At 41.1% G+C, this 22915-nt stretch overlaps 1 long non-coding RNA gene across 2 annotated transcripts in view; it reads right to left on the bottom strand.

The window, feature by feature from the left end:
- Window positions 1-21100, bottom strand: part of LOC116784548 — a 60671-nt gene extending 39571 nt beyond the window's left edge. For both annotated transcript variants that reach the window (XR_004356125.1, XR_004356126.1), the window contains exons 1-2: window positions 20988-21100; window positions 18563-18628 (exon numbers count right to left, since the gene is read on the bottom strand). This is a non-coding gene — a long non-coding RNA (uncharacterized LOC116784548). The remainder of the gene's footprint in view (window positions 1-18562; window positions 18629-20987) is intronic.
- Between the last annotated feature and the right edge of the window lie 1815 nt (window positions 21101-22915).

Here is a 22915-nt window from a genome sequence, read left to right as displayed (position 1 = left end):
TCCCTATAGCTGACTGGGTTACCTCATAACTATTTTAGTAAATCAGCATATTGCTGGCAAAAGTTCTTCTCAAAATCACAGTCCAATTCTGACCTGAATCTGAAGACAGACTTTTACTCACAAAGTATTACATGGATACTCTTCTCAAAAAAACAGGCAGTAATGCTTCATTATTTCTCTATATTTGCAGAATATCCTTTCACTTTTATAATACCTTCAAGTATTATACTTCTTATATATCCATTGCAAGAGAAATATATGCATCCTAGATCCGCTCCTCTGCACACAACTGGTAGTATGTTTTGTAATCAGCTTTTTTTTTTTTTTTTTCTTTTTTAGTGGAAACAAAGAAAAGGTCTGTTGCAGGCTAGGGGCACTGACTGTTATGAGACCAGCAGACAGATTTTTCTTAGTTTGGAAATTAATTTTGTTTTATTTTACTGCCTTATATAGTCATTTTAAGCACCTTCTAAGTATACCCCACCTCGTTCATGACAGTGGCTACAGCTAAGTCACCACACAGACACACAGCTGCCCTGCCCCAGACGCTAGCAGGACAAAGAACTAATATAACATAGAGGAATAGGACCCGTTTCAATAGAAATCATTGGCCATCTCCCTTCTGGGATAAAGACTAACAAAAAACCACTAAAAATTTATGTGGCTAGGCACATCCTGGGATTCGTGCATTTCCATATAACCATCCTTTCCCAGTCCGTCTTTCTCCCGACCACAGTTATGCCACCTTTCCTCTTGTCCCTGCTCCTTTTCATCTAGGTGCCTTTGCCTTGCACAGCCTCAGCTTGGGAATATCCATGAGGGCAGGCCCTGATTGTGCTGCTTTGAACCATCTGGCAGGTTTTGTGCAGTGAACGCGTGTTTTGCTTCCCCCTAGACCAGTGTATCAGCCCCTACAGCATGTCCCCTGCCCTTTCCACATGCCTTTGCATTTCACCAGGACTGTCCCACTGTCCTCATCATAAGCACAGCTTCAGAGCCTTTCCCTGGGCGTGGCCCCAGGTACGTGCACAGCAGTGGCCACAGGTGAGCCTACCTATCATTTAAGTGTTTCCTCAACTTGCTTGTACAGGAGCACACACACCCTGCCCTGGGGAGAGTGGGGAGAGCATTTTGCTTGGGTGGTTACACAGTATTTTGATGGATTCTTTGATTTCAGAGCTTGAGAAAGCAAGGAGCAGGCAGTAGTGGTCTCAATCCACCCTCACTTAAAGACCCTCTGCTATTCACTGAAACTGCTGTCAAATTAACCTGTTACTCTTTGGGACCCATATTCTGCAATGTACTGAATCTCTGCAGATTGCAGATACATTTACCTGTGGGAATTGGAGATGTATTGTAGGCCAGGTCCATATACACCTCCTTATGCTTAGTCCACAAAGGACTCATCAACCTGGAAGAACAAATTCTGTCCTCCAGGCCTTTTTTCCTTGGCTTGTACAAGGTTCTTTGAGCTCCAGATTTAAGTATCCCTCCTAATTAACGATCATTTCACATTGTCTTCAAAAACCATTGGATTTTGATTAGGTAGCAAATAAAAATGGCTTCATTTTCTTCTCCAGGCACATATTTTCTCTGTCTCCTTAGCAATTAATTGAGTAGACGAATAATAGTCTGTGCACTTTAACAGACTGTGCAGGGAAGGCAATACCAGCCTGGTCACCAGGAGAACATTGCCACTGAGCACTTAGCAAATCTGATCCCCCAAAGAGAGAGATCAGTGCACCCTGTTACATGGAGTCCTGGCAGCTCCCATGCAGCTGTAGCCTTGAAAGCACAGCACGCAGCCTGCCTTTGCTGTGGATACTTCAGCTCGCTCCTTCATGCAGACCTCAGTCTGGAAGCTGTTATAAGAGAGAGACAGAAAACATATTCTTGTGTCTCCTTAGCCAAATGTGGAAATACTCACCTTTGGAGAAATCTAGGCCAACTCCACTGAAGTTGATGAAGTGGCTCTAGCATAACTAACAGACAGAAATCTGCGAATCAATGAGATATCCTTCCTTTTACTTGTTTTTACTCATAAGATGTGCATTTCAACAGCAAATTTTTTCCAGGGTAAAACAAGGGCAGGAGAAGTCCCTGAAATGTTTTGCTATTCTCAGCACAGTTGTTAGGCAACACATATGAGAGACCAGTGAATGAATATGCCAACTACCTCAACATACATATCAGGTAAAATACAGCATGTAAAATCAAACAGGCATCAAATTTGTGCTGTAATGAAGACATCGAGAACAGGAAGTGCTGGATATCTTGCAGTTTGACTTGATACATTGGTCCTTATTAAAATATTGCTAGGATAGAAAACTTGCTGTCATGCTTTCCAATGAGGTACAAAGTTCAGAGGAACAAGTTGGAGGAAGGAGAGCTTTCAGCAAGTGTTGCTTTTGAATTCTCTTGGCCTTGGAGTGTATTAAGGCATTGTATGTATTAAGTGTAAACAGATCCACCTACATATAACCAAATTCACATCAAGAGGTGCTGAACTTGCTTCTACAGCACTTAAAGCAGGCCTTCAGCTTTTATAGAGATGAAAGGTGTTTTTGTCACTAGCTTCAGGCAAGACCTGAATACCAAACACTTTGAATGTAGCAAAACATGTGCAGTGATTCAACAAACAAAAATACTTTCAAACACATTCTAGATTCCTTTTTATTGTTCAGTTCTATTTGTTGAATTGTAACAGAAACACTTAGAGTTTTCACGGGAGGTCAACGATCAGGAGATGCTTTGTCGCCAGTGACAGTTGTGCATCTCTTCAAATATATTAAAACACTGGAAACAGAATGCTGTGAGACATCTCTTCGAGAAGATTAATGGTTTGTCTTCAATAGCCACCAGAATACAAGGTTAATTGATACCCACTGGCATATTGTGAGCACAGCCACAAACACCTCCGCTTCACATAGGCTCCCATCTATACATAGGTGGTCGGAAAAATCATCTCTTATGTTCTTCCTCTCTTCTGAGCAGGGATCCCTATAATATAAACTATTTCTCTGCTCTGGAGCAGAGTTAGTAACTGTTGCCTTCAAAGGTGTTGACATTATAAGATTGATCTGGCAACACTGGTGTCATGGTTTGAGATAACCCAAAAATCTAATTCCCTAGTCTAAACCCCCTCCTACATTTCAACCTAGTGTAAGATGTGTTTTCCAGACAATCACACGGACTCAAAATGGGGAAAAGGGAATATATTACAATGACTGTACACATAAATAAATACTACAATACATTATATACAATATTAATTATCTCTACCACAGCATAAGTATTTACAATGGATCAAATCTCTTCTCCGCTCCAAATAAAAGTCCAGGAGGGAAGAAGGACAGATCTCTTTTAACTCTCAGGGCAGCAGCTTCTTCAGAGTACCAGTCTATCTCTCTCTCATGCATGCAGCTGTTGCTGGATCTCTGCCAGCACACACGAGGGGATATCCAAGCCCTCGGCCACTCGTCTTTCAAGTGAGGGTCTTCTCTTCCGTGGACTGCGTAGTAGGGACAAAGCTCGCGTCACCACGTCATACCACAAAGCTCAGGGGTCTTCGTGGCAGTCCCTTTCCTCAGGGGATTCAAATTCCCCTTTGCAGAGCTTCCGTGCCCTGCTTCAAGATGACTGTGAGCTTCTTTGTAGCTTGCAGCAAGGGAGGGCCTCAAGGTCAACCTCCACACACCGTCCTGGCTAAGCTCTCAGAATGACTGACCTTCTTAGCTCCTTTACTCCATCTAGGACTTCTAATCAGTAAGAGTCCACCACCCCGACTTAAGAGGGGTCTCAAAGGAGTCTGGGGTCTTTTGGTTCAGTTCTTACCCCAACTCTCTCTGTAGAGCCAGGGGCTGGGGGGGCCCCAGAGGCCCTAAGGGGCTCCAAGCCCCTCTCCTCCTGGTGTCAGAACATGGCTACCTCTTCTACTACCCAAAACTACAACTCCTCTTCCATTTGGTTGTGATATGTTTATATTTTGCAGAAGCACTCATTGGACAAAACTTCAAAACTTCAAGAGTTACCACCCCCTAGGGGTTACCACTTTCAACTGCAGGGGGAAAACTTGGTTTTAACTACTACAACTGGTGTACTTTCTACTTCATATTTCTTCATAAACCCTGACTGTATAATCAAATTAGAAAGCGATGCTTTAGCCTTCTTTTGCAAATTTTACTTCAGAAGTTTTCCCATGATGGTCACAGCCAAGAAAAAATGTAAGACTGATTAAACAGAATGTTTATCTCATAGTATTACTGTCTGACTTGAATTCTTAAATACCTTGTGGGCTAAATATGGAAAAGCTGGCAGCTATTCATGGGATAAGGCCACAATGCTACTGGTCTGTGGCCCTGATCCTACCAATACTTTTGTTGGTTCTCAGGCTACTCTAGTCACACAGATATCAGGTCAAGTAACACAAAAAATGGTAGAAAAAAAATGAGTAAAAAGTAAAAATTATCCTGAATGGTAGAAACTTTTGTCAAGACCTTTCTTGACACAGTAGTTACAGTTGAAAAGTAGATATATACACAAGTAAACATCTACCATTTGCGTTCATAAAATTAAACACACCAGTGTAGCCAGGTTCAGGACGTTGCATAATCAATCCTTCAGAAGAAAGCCAGGCTTCCTTCTCTTTTGTGTTCAACACTAACTGCATTACCAACAAAAGAAATTCCAAGATAACCACACTCTGCACCCAACGAAGAACAGCTGGAAAAGGTTTCAGCAGACAAATCATGGTTTTGTGCAGTAAACTCACTATGATTCCCAAAACTGCCACTTTCCTTCTGTATAATTAATTAAGCATCACAAGTTGCAGAATACTGAACTGTTCTGTGTTTTCATATGGCACTGCTTTCATTTATGTCCCCATAACACTGGAGGATTGAGAAGCTAAGACTGAGACAGAGGCCTCATACCTGATCACTGGCAGTTGAAGTTGATTGGAAAAGGAAGTGTGGGGAAGGGAAGTGGAGACTCTGGAAGTTTAAGTGACTTCTTCAAGGACAAGCTGGAGTCTGGTGGCACAGGTGTGTCACAAAACAAAAATAAAATTAGCTGTCACCTGCTATCTTGTCATACTCTAACTTCACAAGGCAATACTGCCTTCTTGAGACAAGTGTACTGCTAAAGCATCAGAATTTTGATGGCTCAGACCAAAAGCTGGCTCAGACCAAAAGTTCCACTTAAAGGCGAAAATTTTGAGCCTCATGGTTTATCTAAATTGTTTAATCTCACCTGCAGAAATACCATAATTTCTGCATTCTTCAAAAACTACAATCATTCTTTTCCCTGAAAAAATTACTCCAGTAATGATTCCTTATTTCTGTATTGTTGCTAATATGATGAAGGCAGCTGTAGGTGCTATTAGATCAGTGTGACTATTTTTCTCAAGGCAATTTCAGACCAAACTTTAGCTGACATACCCAACATGTTAGTCCACCAAAGACCAGGGGAATTCTTGTTGCTCTTCTGTTACTGGGGTGACCCTTTGCTTTGGTTTAAAATATTTGCTACTTTTTCCCATGGATGACAAATAGATGACCACATTGGCAATGGTCTCATTGCCTCAAGATTTGGAAAGGTGTGAGGGGATATTTTTCCAAAGTTTATTAACAATATTGATTTTGTGAGTACTTTTCATTAGGCAAAGAAAAGAAGAAAGCGAAACTCTGACATGGTAAGATGCACTTACATCTTGTGCTAAAGAGTTATCTTTAGTTCTTCTTAATACTAATGGGCACAAAGCTCTTTGCCACTTTTTTTTCCCTAGTCTCATTGTACCTTAGGCCCCACTGAGCTCTCTTGCAGCCCCATGATCTCCTCTCCCCACCGGGAAGCTCTGCCCCAGTGCCCAGCGGACTGCTCTGTCCCAGTCCCCTGCCTGCCTGCCAGGAGCAGCTGTTGGGCCAGCAGATGACTCTCAGATCTCTGAAGGCCTCCTCCCAGGCCACAGCCACCCTGGCCAGGGGCCAGAAGCTGCTGTCACCACCAGACCCATATGAGAAGAGGCACGTTCCCTGCTTGGCATGCCACCCAGTGCTGTGCCAGGTGGGGCAAATGGAAGGGGAAGGCCACAGAGGCAGGAGTTGGCTCCTCACTCTGTCAGCAGCAGAGCAGCCTTTCCCAGAGATGCTTCTCCTCTTTAATTTTTGTTCTCAATCCCTTTGATGGCAGGAGTCACTTTAAAGACCCTGAACTACAACTTCTTCCTTTTTTGTTTTGTTTGTTTTACTGCAAAAAATAGCAATAACAAATCTTTTTTTTTTCTTGAAAGAGAAAGCTTTTGAATCATTGAGGGCTAGATAAGATAAATGGCCGGAAGTTTATCATAAAATTTTAAGACCTGGCCTTTGAAATCTTTATTCAGTGGACTTGTGCGCATAAATAGTCTTCTAATTGTCATACCCTACTAAGTATCTCCTCCCTTGCAATCCCTAGAGTTAGTTGATGTAATTCCCTCATATCCAAAGAAAATTCAGACAAGAGAGGTCACAAACATTTGCTCACCTCTCACTGAAACAGAAAGAAAGAGATAGTAGGAAACAAGAGCTGGAACTCAACAGAGCAAATTAGATGTTCAGCCAGAAGGATGACCTTCAACTTCAACTTCTCATACTTCTTGATTTTTTTCCCTTCAAAAACAGGAGTGTGCATCCTTTGTTATCATCTGGTTTAAATTTCACTTTCTCAGTGCAAGAACAAATTAATTTTCCCTTGTTTTCAGTGGGAAATCACTTGGATGTGTTTTCTTCAAGATTCAGGTATCTTCCTGCACTTGTTGATACTATCACCTGAAAAAAGCCTTTCCAGGGTTTATGTGTGTGTGTACGTCATGGAAACTGAGCATTACAAAACTACAGTTTTGTCTGGATTGTCCTATCTGCTTATAAAATGTCACCAGATGCAGGGATGGGATGAAAGATGCTTTTAAGGCAGAAGACCTCAAACCATGCCTCTTACCACCGTTGCTGCTGCTACCAGCTGAAAAAAGGGACATTGAGTCCTCAAAGCTGTCAGTTGCTAACAGGGCTGAGAGAGGAAGATGAATAGAACTAAAAAATAGCTGAAAGGAACTCAAGGAACACACATACCAAAAGGCTTGCCAAAGTACAGGGTGCAGCACTGCCAGTAGCACTCCAACTCCAGTGGATGCTTCTGTATTTATTTTGATATACGGTACGGGAAGCATTAAATGGGACTGGGATCTTAAAGTGTTCAGTTTGTATTGCAGAAACACTGGGCAATGACTGCTCCAAGGCACTACCACTTGGCATTCTGATTATTAGCTCCTTCACTGTGGCATGTTTTTACATCGAGACACCTCTTCATTACGGTGGTGGCAGTGTGCTCATAACTGCAGAAAACAAAATTGAATTGGGAAATCCCTGTAAGGTTTACCCTAAGTTGGCTGGATGTCACAAAGGTTTTTTTTTTCTGAGGAGAAGACACCACCTTCCAGAAGGAAAAATGTCGCCCATACTAGGGTGAAAACCCTACCATACACTGTGCTTGGGAAGATAGATCAAATGCGCAAATTGGAGCAACCAATGTTACAAACCTTAGAGCAAATTATCTTTGGAGTCTCACTCACCCACCTCCAATCAGGCAATTTGAGTCCTAAACAGTGACACTCCCCCCCCACCACAAAAAAAAAAAGATGAAACCTCATTTCACAAAGCAAATAAACGTGTTTTGCAGCCTATTCGTAAGTCCCAGCTCAGTATTTTCCTTGGAACTATAATATCCATGATATTCAGATTTACAGATGTAAGAAAGTATATGTGAATCTAAAATCAAAAGAAAGCAAGGCTTGCTTTGCTTGCAGACAGCTCTGACTGGTACCCACCTGCAGCCTTCTCTTCCTGATGAATGGGCAAGAGTATCAACTATATATGCTACCCAGTTGTTAAAAGGAACATAAAGGATGCCCATCAGCTAGAAGCAAGAGAGAAAGCAGTCTCTGTTAAAATACAACTCATGAATCAGTAAAAAAAATGAGGGTTTCATTTTGCTGCAGTTTAGTCATCCAGCCAAGGATCCTATGCCAACAGGGCAACAGATTTTGCTTGTGCCTATGGAGGCAGCATCCAGGTGGGTTGAAAAGGATGCCTGATCAACCTCTGCTCCATTCACTGCTTTTATCACTTTTTATGCTGGGAGCTCACATGCCAGGATCTCGGGGATCACATTAGCAGTCATGTTCAGCACCTGCAGTTATGGAGCTGAGGAGGTGACCATGGTGCTGTGATATTGCAGCTACAGTCCCCTGGACCTTGGGCACTATCAGGCATGGATCCTACAATGGATCAAAACACACATCTGTGGAAGGAGCAGACAGATTAGAGCTATGGAGTGTTGCAACTTGTCTGATTTGCCTGAAGGTTTCCCTGCGGGTGGATGTAACCTGCGTGGTGGGGGTGGTAAAAGAGGTGTAGACTGAGCAGCTAGGTTTGGGGGAAAGGGGAGCACCTAAGTGCTTTGCTGAATTGAAGCTTTAGGACTCTATCAGGCTGTGGAACGTGTAATGCTGACTGAGTGTCTACGGTGCGCACTGGAAGAAGGAAAACCAATGACTGAATTAGTGCTGTGGTCATTGTATACCAGAGCTGTAACAGTGGAGCTGGGAGGTGACAAAGGATAATGACAACCGTGCACAGGATTCCCCATTCATTGTGCAGAGCCATATTCTCCCCTTCCAACTCCCCAGACTCTGCCAGTTCAGTTTGTCCTGGAAACACAAGCACAAAGGTGCTGCACAAAACCCGCAGCTCCCCCTTGTTAGCCACTTGGTTTCTCCACTCTTCACCGTGGGGGAAGGCCATTACCTTTGGACCATCCCTGGCTCTCACTGGGTACAGCCACATGCCCATTGGCACAAGGCTGGGTGCTGCCTGAGGGCTGTGGTGTAGCCAGCCCCCCGCTGCTGGGGCTCGCTGCCTGCTGCTCAGCTGTCCCGTGCAGCAGCCCCAGGGCTAGGGTTACAGGACAGTTTCTAACTTTGTGCCTGTCCCAAGGCATCAGGGCAGAGGCACATGATTTTTAATTTATGAGGACACCCATAGAGCTGTCACTTTCAAGGCAGGTGTTGAGAAACTGGCAGAGGGCCCAAGCAAAGAAAAAGACTGACCTCACCCCGAAATAATGGTGGCCAACATGGTCACAGGACAGAGAGCATTGACATAAGTGGGCTTTAAAAATAACTAGGTCATCCTGCTAGACTGGCTTACTGTCTTATACAAAGAAGCTGTGAAGTACCAATTTATAGTAAAAGTGGAGTGTAAACAACTATTCAAGGATTTGAACAAATGTGTAATGCTTTGAGTCATTATTTTATTTAGTTTTTCTAATTCTCCTACCAATCACACCTGTAGACATAGCATCAGAATAAGGCAAGCTTTCAAGGTCCATGCACAGTGAGGGCCCCAGATGCTGGGCAGCTGAGGTTCTAAAGTGGTCATTGCTCTGCCCTGTGGCTACAGCTTCCTCATTTCAGATCCCAGTCACAATAAAAACCTAAAATGGCTGTTGAACTAGGTGATTGTTGTAGGTCTTTTCCAGTTGAACTGTTCTAGCCTGAAAATGAAGCAAAGGTCACAAACACATAAACATTTTGTTGCAGAGGAAATATTGTGAATATGTGCTAATAGAACCTGGCCTTAGGAAAAAAGGAGAGGAAACACAGAGAGGAAATTGCTATTTCTGTACCTAATCTGAACTTTGGAAAAAATCTTAAAGTAGACTGTTCTCAATTTGAGATGAGGCTGAGTGCTTTCAAACAAATACTGTTTTGCAAAACACACTTCACACCTCCTAAGATCACAGCATTTTGCTGCAATTCCTAAGAGGAGAAAAATAAGACTTGGCTTAGACAGAAACTTCAAACTGTTCCAATAGTTAAGACAATTACTAGGCCAATAACGACTTAGGTTTTGACATCTGCATCCACAATCACCTATTCCTGGTTTTATGGCACCCATTTAATTCTATATGGACTTGAAGAGCACTTACTGCCTCCCCTGCTCTCTCCAGATCTGTTTGTCATTGGAGAGAGAGAAAGCATGATTTTGCCATAGAAAACTCTTATTAACTCTTTCATACCACCCGAATGGTACAAAGGGAAAGGACAAAAACAAGGACTACATGCTGGCTACTGCAACTCTGTAAGAACACAGACTGTATGCTCAGGTGCACAATAATTAAATTCTTGTACTGGTTAGCACCATTGGTTTTGTCAACAGTGTAACTTCACAACAAACTTCTCTCAGTCTTTGCTTCCTGAAGGAAAACTGTCCCTCAGCGAGAGCATACAGCAGCCTTGTATATAGCCAAACAGTTTTTCTCAGCCAGGAAAACAGAAACAAATAATTACAACATGGAAAACACTTGCTTTTGCTTTGACCAAGCATGCCTTTGAGTCAGCTGTTTATGGTTTGTCACATAGTGACCGTTCCCCATCGGGGTAACTAGCGAACTACCATAAAAAGTCCAGTATCGCTGGCATTAGATTGTTTATCAGGCTTGTAAGGCTGTTTTCTAAATCAAGACATCATGTTACCAGAGGTCAATAGATTGCTATTTCATGCTTGATTACTTCCATGTTCCCTCTAAAAAGTACTTGCTAATTTTCAGTTTCTCAGATAACCCTTAATGATGTCAAAAATGTCTTGTTCCAGTACGACACCTATTCTGCTCCTTCTCTCGTTCAGTTTTAGCACTCTTACCTTGTCATCCCAGAAAAGGGTGTCACTGTGTTCCATGTACCACGTTCAATTTAAACCTAATTTTTCCATTGCAACTTGCATCATGACCATAACTCCTATCTTTGCAGTTGTGAAAGACTTCAGTAGCTCAGTCCTGAAGACATCAAAGTGAACAGCAAAAAATAGCTAAAACAAATCAGGAGAATAACAATCAGTATGCATTTTAATGTGGGGTGGGTTTTGGGGGTTTTTTGCTTTGTTTTCTTGGGGGGCGGAGGGCATGGACAAAGGAAAACCCTGTTTCAGGCACCCATTTTGTACGACAGACTGAAAACAGGCTGCAAGTAGTTTGCAGAATTTCACAACAAATTGTAATGGAGAGGCCAATTAAAGAAGAAACACCCTCAAAAAATCAGATTCGGTGAGCCAAAACACCTAATCAAAGTGACAGGCCATCTAATTAGCTTCACATGGAATTAGGAGCTTGCTTCCCATTTCTTTTCCAGCAATATGGCCACTCCAATTATCCATATCCTCTTTCATTCATTTTGACTGCAAACATCTCTCCAATACAATAGATCCCTTCTTAATCAGTGTCCTACAGATGAGATTTGACAAAGCCATGGTGCCGGTGCTGTTGTTTTTAAGTTGGTGCAGTCCTTTTAGGTGTTTTCTCTGCTACAACACAGCTGAGAATTATATTGACCAGCTGAATGACTATAATTTTTGCAAAGGTAACTAGGAAAGGAATTACCTGGTAAAGACAGCATTCTCAGGCATATCAAACAGCTATTATAGGCTGCCACAGAGCAACAGGATAGAGTCTACAAGGTGAAGACCGTGTAAACTCTGAGATACCTGTAATTTGCCAGTTTAGCCCAATCAGTAGATACTTCACATAGTATCTGTCCCAGAAAGATTGGGGGTTTTTTAAATAATCTTTTAGTTGCTTGAGGTCAGAAAAAGGAAACTAAGATGGGCTTTGCTAGCTCGGGTGATATAAACCCTGTTGGTTTTGACCCTGCAGCAAGAAACAATTAAATAAGACATACAGAGTTTATTAAAGTCTTGGCTCTTCACATTACTGACACGTTTGGTGGTGATGGCAGCCTAGGCATAGGAAGATCCAACCTTGTACAAAATAGTCCAAGGCTCCATGAGAATCTTTTACTCAGCATAAATGACCTCTCCAGATAATATCCATCTGCCTATTAATTATACCACCTGGTCTGGTATTACCCTTCCAAATATTGGATAAAAGCAATATTCAAGGTTTTTAATTTTTAATATTTGGCTTACAGCAGGATGTGTAGTTTTCACATGTATGTGCATCTAATAGGCCCTATATCCTTAAATAAAGTGGAAGGACAAATATCCCTGAACTAGACTTGTGCTGCTAAATTGCTTAGCAAAAGGTGGAATAACTATTTAGAATTTTGTTAATGGGGAAAATTTGTTAAAATCATATTAGTGGAAATATAAAATGGAGGAGTCACTTAAGTAGTTCTCGCAATACTGATCTATACCCTGGAAAACTACCCACAGGTTTCTCTTGGGTCAGTGGGGACACAGAGTGTTTCCAGGCGCAGCTCCATAATTCACCCATTAAGAAGAACAGGACTGAATTCAGCACTTCCAGTACTCAGTGAGCCCTTCTTTATCTCGTGTCTAGGGAGAGGGGTGGTAGGGGTGTGAAATTTGGTTTGGATTGCTTTCTTAAATGTCCAAAAAATGAGTTCCGGGTAAATTCACTAAAAAAACTATACTGATAATAGCTCATTGTTGCTAAAGTTGGTCACAGTTATGAATCAACAATAAACAATTCAGGTGGATGAGAGCATTGCATGTTGCAGTTTTGTACCCGACTACCTAAACATAAATAATCTCCAAACAATAGCCAGAGTTGCTGGGAAGCTACTTGAAGCTTCATGATTATCCTCATTATGTTACAGGTTACTTAGGTTATATGTTTGAAGGTAACCCATCAGCAGACATCTCGATTAGATATTTCCAGGCTGACATCACCCACACATTTCACTTCTTGATAATTAATTCTATGCAGCACATGTATTGTTACAGTCACATAAAACCTTTCATTATGATCTTGACACCTTTGTTAATATTGTACCAAATTTTCCATGAAAGAAGGGGTTTCATCTCTTTATATTTTTAGCAATAATATACATTCACTACTCAAAGAACAAGAGTTTTAATTTTGGAAGGGAATGGTATTTTCAGGCAAAGATGCTCATAGAAGTAAGATATTGCTTGGTGGAAACACTAATGTGATTTCAAGACTGCATCAGACAGAAGATCATCTGAATTATTTGAAATCTGTCTGACATTTTCTAACCATATGCTGATATAATGTTTATACGCGGCGGGTATGTTGATTAAAACCTGTTGTAAAAAAGTGAAAACATACAGTAGTTCATGCTTATTCTTCTCTCCTGTGTCTAATTGTCTGGCAATGTTAGTGGAGAGATGAGAACAGTACTACTGATTTAAAGGAACTTTCCCTTGTTCTCAAACATCCTTCCTTGCTATGAATGCAGTCAGCGAAACAGTAACACAGGTTTTGACCCCAGTGCAGGCTGTGAGTGTTCTCCCTGGAACCACAGCTAAAAATGGCTCCAGCTTTCCTGGTATTGCCCTAAGTTTGCACTGAAGACTTCCCAGTATATCTAGTTCCCTGCTTGCTCTTGTAATCACTGAAACAACTCAGTCACTAAAGAACAGTCTTATGGAAGTGCTTTTTATAATGAAAATTCCTTTCCTGGCCTATAATATTTTTTCCTTAATCTTTCTTTTTCCCCCTAATTCTCACAATCAGGGATATTTTCAGGTGGATTATTATTAGGAGAAGGATACAACATAAATATCAAAGGTGCTATACACCAAACTAGGTCTAGAATTTCTCACTACCATAATAGCCATCTTCAAGCCAGCTGGGTGGCCGGAAAAATAATAAATCTGATCCATGCAGAGCAGATGGCCTGGAATGTCTCATTACTCAGAGGTGAGTGCAGGATCCAGTTGACTAAATCTGCATGGCATCCCAGAAGTTTGCTCTTCTCCTTAGTCTTTACTCATCAACGTTTGCAGTTCTTCAAGACTGCATCACTGGGCTGTCTTTTTCTTCCCCTACTATTTCTCCTTTCCATCTACCACTCTGAATTCAAAAGATTTTCTTTTTGCCAGCCTGGGGAATTCCTTTGTCCTGTCTACCTTCTGAGGCTACTTTGTCCTTTTCATCATATTCAGGGCCCTTTGTGCCCAGAGCCGCAGGGTGCTCAACAACCTGAATTAGGCTGGCAGTGTTGAAGTGGATGTCCATACTGAGCTTGACACAAAGTTACGTTGGTACTAGCAAAGTAATAAAGCATATTTCCAATTATTAAAGGTGGTTGATTACACTAGACTCAAAATTTGAATTCTAACCAGGAAGAACACACAGAAGTGTTTCAACTTAATTCCCCAGTGCATAAAGTGTTCAGATGTTCATAGTTCAGATGATCATAGATGTTCAAATTTTCAAAGTGCTCATATGATACAGCATTCAATGTCCAATACAGGATTAGTTTATATGTTCAAAATTAGACTCAGAAACCTGTCATGCATGCTCATCTGCAGATATTTTACTTCCTTAAAATATCCTCCCTTTCATTAACTTCAAGAAGTTTCTTCTACAGCTGTGCTTCTACGGAAAGTGTTGCCCAAGATGCTGTTACTCTTTAACACCTGCTAAGGATTGTGTGAGGATAAACTGTTACCAATTCTAATGCAACAAACTTCTATTATTAAATTTCATTTCATTAAGAAAACATAAACAAAAGTTGCTTTGTTTTCTCTGGGAATCAAATCAAGGTCAGAGATCCATTCACTGCATTGGGTAGCAAAATGAAACACCACACTACTTCAGAAAGCCAACAACCTAAAGGCTGTTTGGAATGATTTCTTGGATTTCAAGAAATACCTTTACAAATAAATCACTGTGGTAGTGCTCTTGTTCATAAACATCTGAATTGATTTTTTAAAAAAAGAACTCATCTCTGGGAAGTGATGCTTGGGAGGACAAAGTGGAATGGGAATCTCTCAGTGGAGATCTTGTAGGCTCACATTTCAAAACCCTCTCTGTCCCCATTAGTTCCAGTTGCTAGAGGGTTTAAATGGACTTCCCAGTAGGTGTTACATTTAACTCCCTCCCCCGCGCTTTTTACACCACTCTGTTCATCAGAGGACAACTTGGTCTAAACAAATGTGACTTGAATACAAGATTGTGTCTTGATAAGCCACATAACAGATTTTTTGCATGCTACAGTGAGACAAATAGTGAGTATCTCACAAATTAATACCATCCATAAGGTAAACACACAAAAATATCAATAGAACTTCATTTGGGGAATTAATGTGAGAACTTTTTGGAGATAAGAACAGCTATAGATGTGAGATAACATATATTGGAATTACTTACTATATCTTTACATTAAAGTATAAGTGTTTTTTTTATTTGGTGAAACACATTTTGAGCATTTACAATGTTCTACACCATTTAAATAAGGGCAAAAATTTGCACATTCTCTGTGTACTACAATCTTCGTTACTAGAAGCATTTAACTAAGTGTTTAGGTCCCTACCTATTAAATAGAGCCCTTCCTTAAGTGCAGGTAAATATAGGGATACTTAAGCATGTGGTTAGGTCCTTTTCCCTGTTGTAATTCAGCTTTTTAAATCTAAAACACCTGTTGATTTTGCGCAGAGGCAATTAGCTCTTACTAATTGTAATACTTCTTGTAACCTAATGAGAAGATAAGGTTCAGTTTGTTTTACCCATGAGAACAGGCCGAAATCATGTTGTTGAGGGCAGCCAGGTTGGCATGGTCTGGCAGGGAATAAGGTGTCCTGGTCTCAGCATTTCTCTGGGAGCCTTTCACCTGTAAATCCTGGGTGTAAGTGAGGCCAGCCTCTACAGCAGTCAGCAGTTGCTGTATCTCTGGGCTGCAGCCCAGCAAGAAAAATGAGTTGGTGGTCTCAACCCAGGTGGTTGTGCATGGCAAAAATTTCCAGCACTAAGTGATACCCTTGATGACAGAAGTCATGTTAGAAAGAACCAGGACAAAAGTAAGCAGGAAAACATGTAGGCCAACACAGACCCCTACTCTCTTCTTAACAGGAGGGGAGGTATAAAAGGAAAAGTTTCTGGAGCAAGTTAAACAAACAAGTCAGCATGGTGGGAATCAGTGACAGTGTCCAGGCTGTATTTTTTAGATGCACAGTGCCCAAAGAAAACCTGAGATAATTTTCTATACAAAGTAAAATTTTGCACAAGGAGGGAAACAGAACACAGCACACCGCACAGGCAGTCTGGAGATAACAAACATTCCCTAACTGAGATACAGATGCCAAAAAAAACCCCCAAACAAACAAAACTGGTCCTGTGTTCCTGTGGGACAAAGAGGGAGCTAGCGACATGATAACTTGCCCCTACATCATTTAGAAAATCTTCATCACATATTAAAGCAAAAGTTCACGACTACTAACTTTCGCCCCCACTGACGTCTTGTGACTGAATCTGTAAGTACGGCCAAAGTGTAACACTCAGTCAATTTTTCTTGAATTCACCAGATGGCAAAGATATGGAAAGAGAAAGCAACAGCAATTTTCCTTTTCCCGCCACTGAGGGAGAAGGGAAACTGCTTTCTTTAATCAAATTTTGATCAAAGAAGTAAAATGTCTGTGGCTGATTGTGCAGGGACAGTCAAAATGGAAAATACGAGCTATTAGATAACCCTCCAGCTTCTCATCTAGCTGGAGCATGTGTTACCACATTGTCTCATGTACATTCCCAGCCACCACTAATTAATTACTTGCAGACCTGCCTCCTTTCCCTAAAAATGACAGGTGCCGGTGGTCTGCCCAGATGCATCCCCCCGCTGCCACAGCCTCCTCCTGGCCGCCCCTGCGGGAGGCTGGCCGGCATGCTGAGTTAAGCCTAAGATTCTCAGGATTCCCCACAACATAACAGCAATGCTTCAGAGAGTTTCTGCAGCTTGTTATGGAGGATGCCATGCATGGTTACTAGAGGGTATATTTTCATTTAGTCTGAATGCTTGGCACCCTCAGACCATCAACAGAAGCCTAGGTAGAAATAGATGGAATTATTTACTTACACTTCCAGTGATGAAAATGATTAGTCAATTAACTTTACTAATATACGGTATCTTGTGAGGAGATAAGATGTCAACAAGTGAAGCTAGCCTCCAAGTCATGTCAAAAAGAACAAGCCCTCTGGCATTTATGCTGATTTATGATGAACTATGACAAGTATGTTAATTATGAAAATTCCCGTTTATGTTTACATTTGTGCATTTTTCTTTGGCTATTTCTGATGATAGGCAGATTAGTGCAGCTACTTATAATTTGATCTCATTGACAAGAAAGCATTCAACTCAGAGAGATGTCCTGCAGCCCGAGCTTCCTGTACTACAACAGGCTGAGGGCACTGTGTTGGTAAATATCTTCAAGGGGAAAATGGCAGCTAAAATTAAACACAATGACATTACTGGGATCACTGGGGAAAAAAAAAAAAGAGTCTAGATGAAAAAGGTTTATAACATGAGACAGGTTCAATTGGTTATTCAGTTGATTTAAGTAGTCCAGCTGGACAATTATAGACAGCTACCAATTCCATTACATAACCATGAAGCAATGTCTTCATGAACTTCTATTTGTGCATCACTGTATCCATCCCGGATATCTAAATCTCTTTTCAGTTCTCTTGTACAGCGTAGCTTCTGGATATAGCCCTGCATGTGTTATACACACTATATAATATAATTTCTTGGTGTCTCAAGCCATATAGGTGCTTCAAGCTTTCTCCAGATGAATGGCCAGCTCAAGAACAGAACATAGTATGAACATGGATAGCCTGGACCAAACGTTTCCATTCATTTTATGCAAATACAACTTCACTCTCTAACTGTGCACTTCCACCCTCTTAGGTGGTTTTACTCTCCCTCTGCTAATCTGCTGCTCTCATTCTATCAAAGGAAATGGAGCCCTACAGATTAGGATCAAGAAGCAGGTTTACCTCACACATATCTGTCTGAGTGAAACTGTTTAAGGAATTAATTTTACAAACACTCTTTGGGTCAAAACTGTCCCAAAATCTCAGTTTGACTCCTCATGTGAGGAGTCCTGCCACAGGAACTCCGTGAACTCCCCATGTCTTTGGTTTCAGTGGGCAGTTTTGGTGAAGAGTAAATCCAAGTATTATGCTCTCCAGAGAGTGCATGTTTTAGAGATTTCCTCTGAACATTCATCTTCTGTTTTTGGTGAGAGTCACTCAAAATATGGTCTCTTTAGAATATCAAGAATCCTTTCAGAAACCAAGGTGATTCACTTCAGCTGATGGCCAACACATAGTCCAGAACATGAGGAGCAACATGCCTACGCTTGTCCATATGACCGTAAAACCAAAAAATCCCTATATCTTTCTGACCACTTCTGTGCATCCAGACATCTTGTGTGCTCTGACCACCAGAAGCTGTGGCCTAGTATCAGGAGTAAGCACATTACTTGGATCTGTTCCAGCCTGAACTACTCTCACACATCTGTGAAAAGGTTAGAAGGGGGTTCAAAGGACAGCCTAGCATAACTTACCCGACAGTTAGCTCCAATTTAATTTCATCCCTTGGAGGCTACCTACAAAAGTTCTCCAATCACTGGCATCCCCAGATATCATCTCTGAACAAAACTGCGCATCTCAATGCTCCCAAAGCTTGAATTCACATCTAAACTGTGAGCAGATCCACAAGGGTAAAGATGATGCAAAAAATATCTCTCACCTGAGTGAATCCTGAGCATTAGTACAGTCATGACTTCTTCAGAGTACAGAAGTATTTCCACAGCAGCTTTCAGATGAGTGAAAGGGAAGAAGCAAGGCAACACCATCAGTCTTTGCTTTCTCATACAGCTGCCACACACTCCAACTAGTGACACCCTCTCTGCCAATAACTTCACATGATGTACAGCACTTCTGATGGGCCCCTGCGAGCTACTTAAAGATCTGAGACTCTGGGAGAAAACCTGGAAACTACAGGATATGAAGCTGTTTTCTTCACCATTTGTTTTCTGTGGATGTCTGTGCAAAAAATTGGAAAACTTTGGAAAAATTTGAAGGAAACCCTTTCCACGTGGAAAAGATAATTTCTCTTGGAAGAAACGGTGAAAAAACCTCTAGTGTCTTTTTCTTAAAGGATATAGCTGCTAAACATGAAGCAATCAGTGTTCTCTCTATAAAAAATTAAGCCTTTCATACGACGTTACTCCACTGGAAAACTTGCTGTTTTGCATTATTTAAATTCCTCCATTCCTTAGGTCAAATGGCTTAGTATGGTGCAGTGTTAGCAATACAAAAATATCTCCACATACATGTTCATGAAGTAAAGCTGAGTATTAGCTATTAAATCCAAAGAACATGTATACAAACATGAAGTTCTTAAGAAGAGGTGATGTAGACAGGTACATAAAAGAGATTACTTTTCTTGCAAAGCTTTAATCTTTTGTATTCTTTAACCAGCCAGGATTAAACACTAGTATTTCCACTATTTCCACTAGAAACATAGACTTGGTCTTCTAAATAAACCGTATAATTCACATTCTTGAAGTTAAGAAAATTTTCTTTTGGTTACAAGTAAGTAGCCCACATCAACATTTCAAACTTCAGTTATTAGAAAGCAAATAACTACAAGAAAACCTAAAAAACCTTGGGAAGGGATGTTACTTCCTGGGGCTTCAAAACATCCAGAAACTTTGCATCTCCAACTCTAACTAGAAGCCAGCAGATATTACCCAGGGCATCAAAAAATACTTTAAGTATATTGAACAAATAAACTATGTTGAGCTCTTGGTTTAACTACGTCAAGATTCAGTTGGTCACACAACATTAGAACATACTGGATACAAGAAGGAGATATGTCCTATTTTATTAAGAAGAGGATATCTCAGAAGTTCAAATGAAAGAGGAATCTAGAATTTTTCCTACTCTGGAAGAAAAACTGCCATTATCAGAATAATATAATTTAGATATTTCCCTCCTTTTCTTGATAGAAAGGAAGAAAACAAGACTTAAGTCACTGATTCCGAGAAGTACTAGACCTTATCTGCTGTTAGGAGTATCTACACAAATCACTTGGAAGCATGTCCCTGCAAGTCACTGTGTTCCTGCCAAATTACTAGAAACAGAAACAATGTGAAATGAAAAAAGTGAGCTTATTTATCCTACGGGGTCCTGAGAACAGTAGCATGGAATGGGAGTAAGGGCTAAAGAAGTACCCATCATTGGGTACAGTCAGAGTCTTATTAAACACCATGTTCTCACCGCCTCCATGGGTAAGTCACACACAGTAAGTCATGGGGTCAAAATCTTCAAGAGTCAGTAGGGTATGTCTGTTTTAAAATCCCTTCAGAGGCAGCTTAATGGTAGAGACTGCAGGACAGTCTTTGGATACGGGAGGAGTCTCAGCAATAAAAGGAGTGAGATCTTCCATAGAAACCAGCCTATGCAACCTGTCTCAGTAGTGGCCAACCAACACTAAATGAAATAGTCTCTGCTCTGAGTACACAGCTCATTTCATACACAGTTGGCCATGCAGCAGTGTGTACATGTGGGTGTGCATGCACATATACTACTTTTAAGAAATCAAAACAAAAGCCCTGCACTGCACATATCCTGGAGGAAAAGATGAGAGAACAGATGTGGGTTAAGTGTTAATTGCATTGCATGCATCCATACTGTAAGATACTCAGTTCAATGATGAACATTGTAACTGAATCCATGGGGAGCATAAAAAAATTATTTTTTGCATAGTACCTCTAAACTGGAATTTGTGTAATCAAACTCTGTAAAACATGTCTACATCTGCCTGCTGCTAAGATCAGCACCAATAAAAACATAAAGCAAACTATATTAATCTCTGCATATACTATGGCTGAGACCAGGTTGCTGGTTATTCATTTTAGAAGGTGAAATATGTCATGCAATGACATATTTCTAGATCTACAATGCTTTGTAGATCTAGCTCAGCAAAATGTCTTATCTTTAAATATGGGCGTCAGCCCCAAGGAAGTTTGCTCAATGAAAGCCTTGCATGATTAGTGCCAGAAATGAGAGAGTTTCAGAAGCATAAGATACTCCTATAAAACTGTAACTTCACAGACAGCTACAGGCACCTCTCCTCTTACACAGGCAGCTGCTCCAGAAATACTCACTTGTTTACTGCCGGCAGCGCGCACACAAGGAGCGCACGCCTCCGCTCCTGCACCGCATGTAACGAGGGGGTGCGTGCCTGCCGAATCCTCCTGTCAGTAGACCTTCTCGCTTTTCACTTCTTCTTTGTTACTTTGCAAACTCTCAGCTATTTTTTCCCAAGCCATAACACGGGGGCTCTTAGAGATTATTGCCATTCTCCCCCTGCCTGTCAGACACCTTGTTTCCAAGTATGGTCACTATGAGGAGACTGTCGCTTGGAGCCTTTGTGGAAAATTAATGGCAGACAGGAAAGGGCAAAAAAGACAGGACAGATGGCTCTGTCACCACCAGTAGCCTGATGCCATGAGAGCTCTTCAGTGTCTTTGCAAATGCCACCCTGTTCCACAGACTTACTCTGAAGTTGATCCAATCGCAACCTTGGCAGCTGTCTTTCTTCTTTTTTATAAGATTTTTCCTTGTCCTTTGACTTCCCAGGCTCATCCACGTGGCAAATTCAAAAGGTCAGTTTTTAAATTAGTGACCGGGTGCTGATGATCTGAAATACTGTTTAACTATAAGGGTATTGGCATCTTGCTAGAAGGGGTGTTGAATAGTGCTGTTAATAGGGCTTGTTTACTAGTTGGTTAAAATCCAAATTGAGTCAGCTGAGACTCGAAGATGCAATGAGTAAACTTCTAATTCAAGTAGGCAAATCGAGTGATGTCACCTCACTTTATTCTTTAAATGGCATTCTGTCTAGTTTCACTTTCACAGTGAAATACACACCCGTAGTATATTGGGTGCCTGTTGGAAGCACAAAGAGATGCCTCCTCCTTATGCGAGTGGTGTCAGACAAATTGTGGTTTGATTTATATACATACAGAAGTGAAGATATGACTAGGATTTTATGTGTTTAAAACATTATGAACAGGGTAAATAAATTGTGATGTGACGCCAGGCTATACAGTCAGAGTCTGCGGAGAGAAAGCTAATCCCTCCGAAGAAGCAGGGCAATGATCTCTAGTTATGTAGTTTCACCTTATACGATTGTAATTATAGGAAAAGTTCTACATTGCACACATCCCAAGACATCTTGCTATTATGCAAGAACAATTCATATGCTTTCAAAGCCTGGGATGTTTGTAGATGTTTCCAGGTTCGGACAAAATTTTAAAAATAGAGAGTTAGTCTGATGACCAGAAGAGCTAGTACTATGGTGTGATTTGGGGTGGAACCATTTGTCTAAATGTGAAAATGTGTCACTGTCCCAAGTCTACAGACAGTATTTAACTGTGGCCACTTGATATGAAGAAATATCTGAGATCTTGCATACTACGGGAACATTAATGAGAATTCTGAGACAGAACTAAATAGACCATCACTCACAAGCCTGTATCTCTGAAGGTACAGGCTGTTTCCCTACCACCAGGTCTAGCCCCTACTTCACATCAACTTTTCCCATGATGGTTTTGTGTTGCACAACAACACTGAGTACTGGAAAGTTTTTTGCTAGAAACCTAGCTACAGATTGCTTTCAGGAAGACGGCTGACACCCACCTTCTGCAGTGGAAAGATCTTCCTCTGTTGCCGTGAATCTAGGGTGCGGTTGCCATCATACCACTATATCATGGTCAGTGATGTCATTCCTTATGGAGAAGCCTGCTATTCTACATGCTCAAACAAGTTAATTTTGTTTGCCTAATCAAATTTACCTTCAAGCCTGATTCAATGAAAAGTTAAAATGTTGAAGTTTTAATATAAAAGGAAGTTCCAATCTGGGCAAAAAAATTCTCATTCTGTAGTGATGGGTTGCAACTATGCCTGAATATAAAGTGTTAAAAGAATTTACATGGCCTGCCTCAAAAACAGCCCTAAAATAACTGAGCTTGCTACACTGTAGTACCAAAGCTGCTGGCACCAAGCTTTATGTCAGTAATACACATATCAA

The sequence above is a fragment of the Chiroxiphia lanceolata genome, chromosome 3, assembly GCF_009829145.1.
Source record: "Chiroxiphia lanceolata isolate bChiLan1 chromosome 3, bChiLan1.pri, whole genome shotgun sequence".
NCBI lineage: Eukaryota > Metazoa > Chordata > Aves > Passeriformes > Pipridae > Chiroxiphia > Chiroxiphia lanceolata.
Note: the sequence above shows the minus strand (reverse complement) of the source record. Positions and strands in the feature narration are given on the sequence as shown.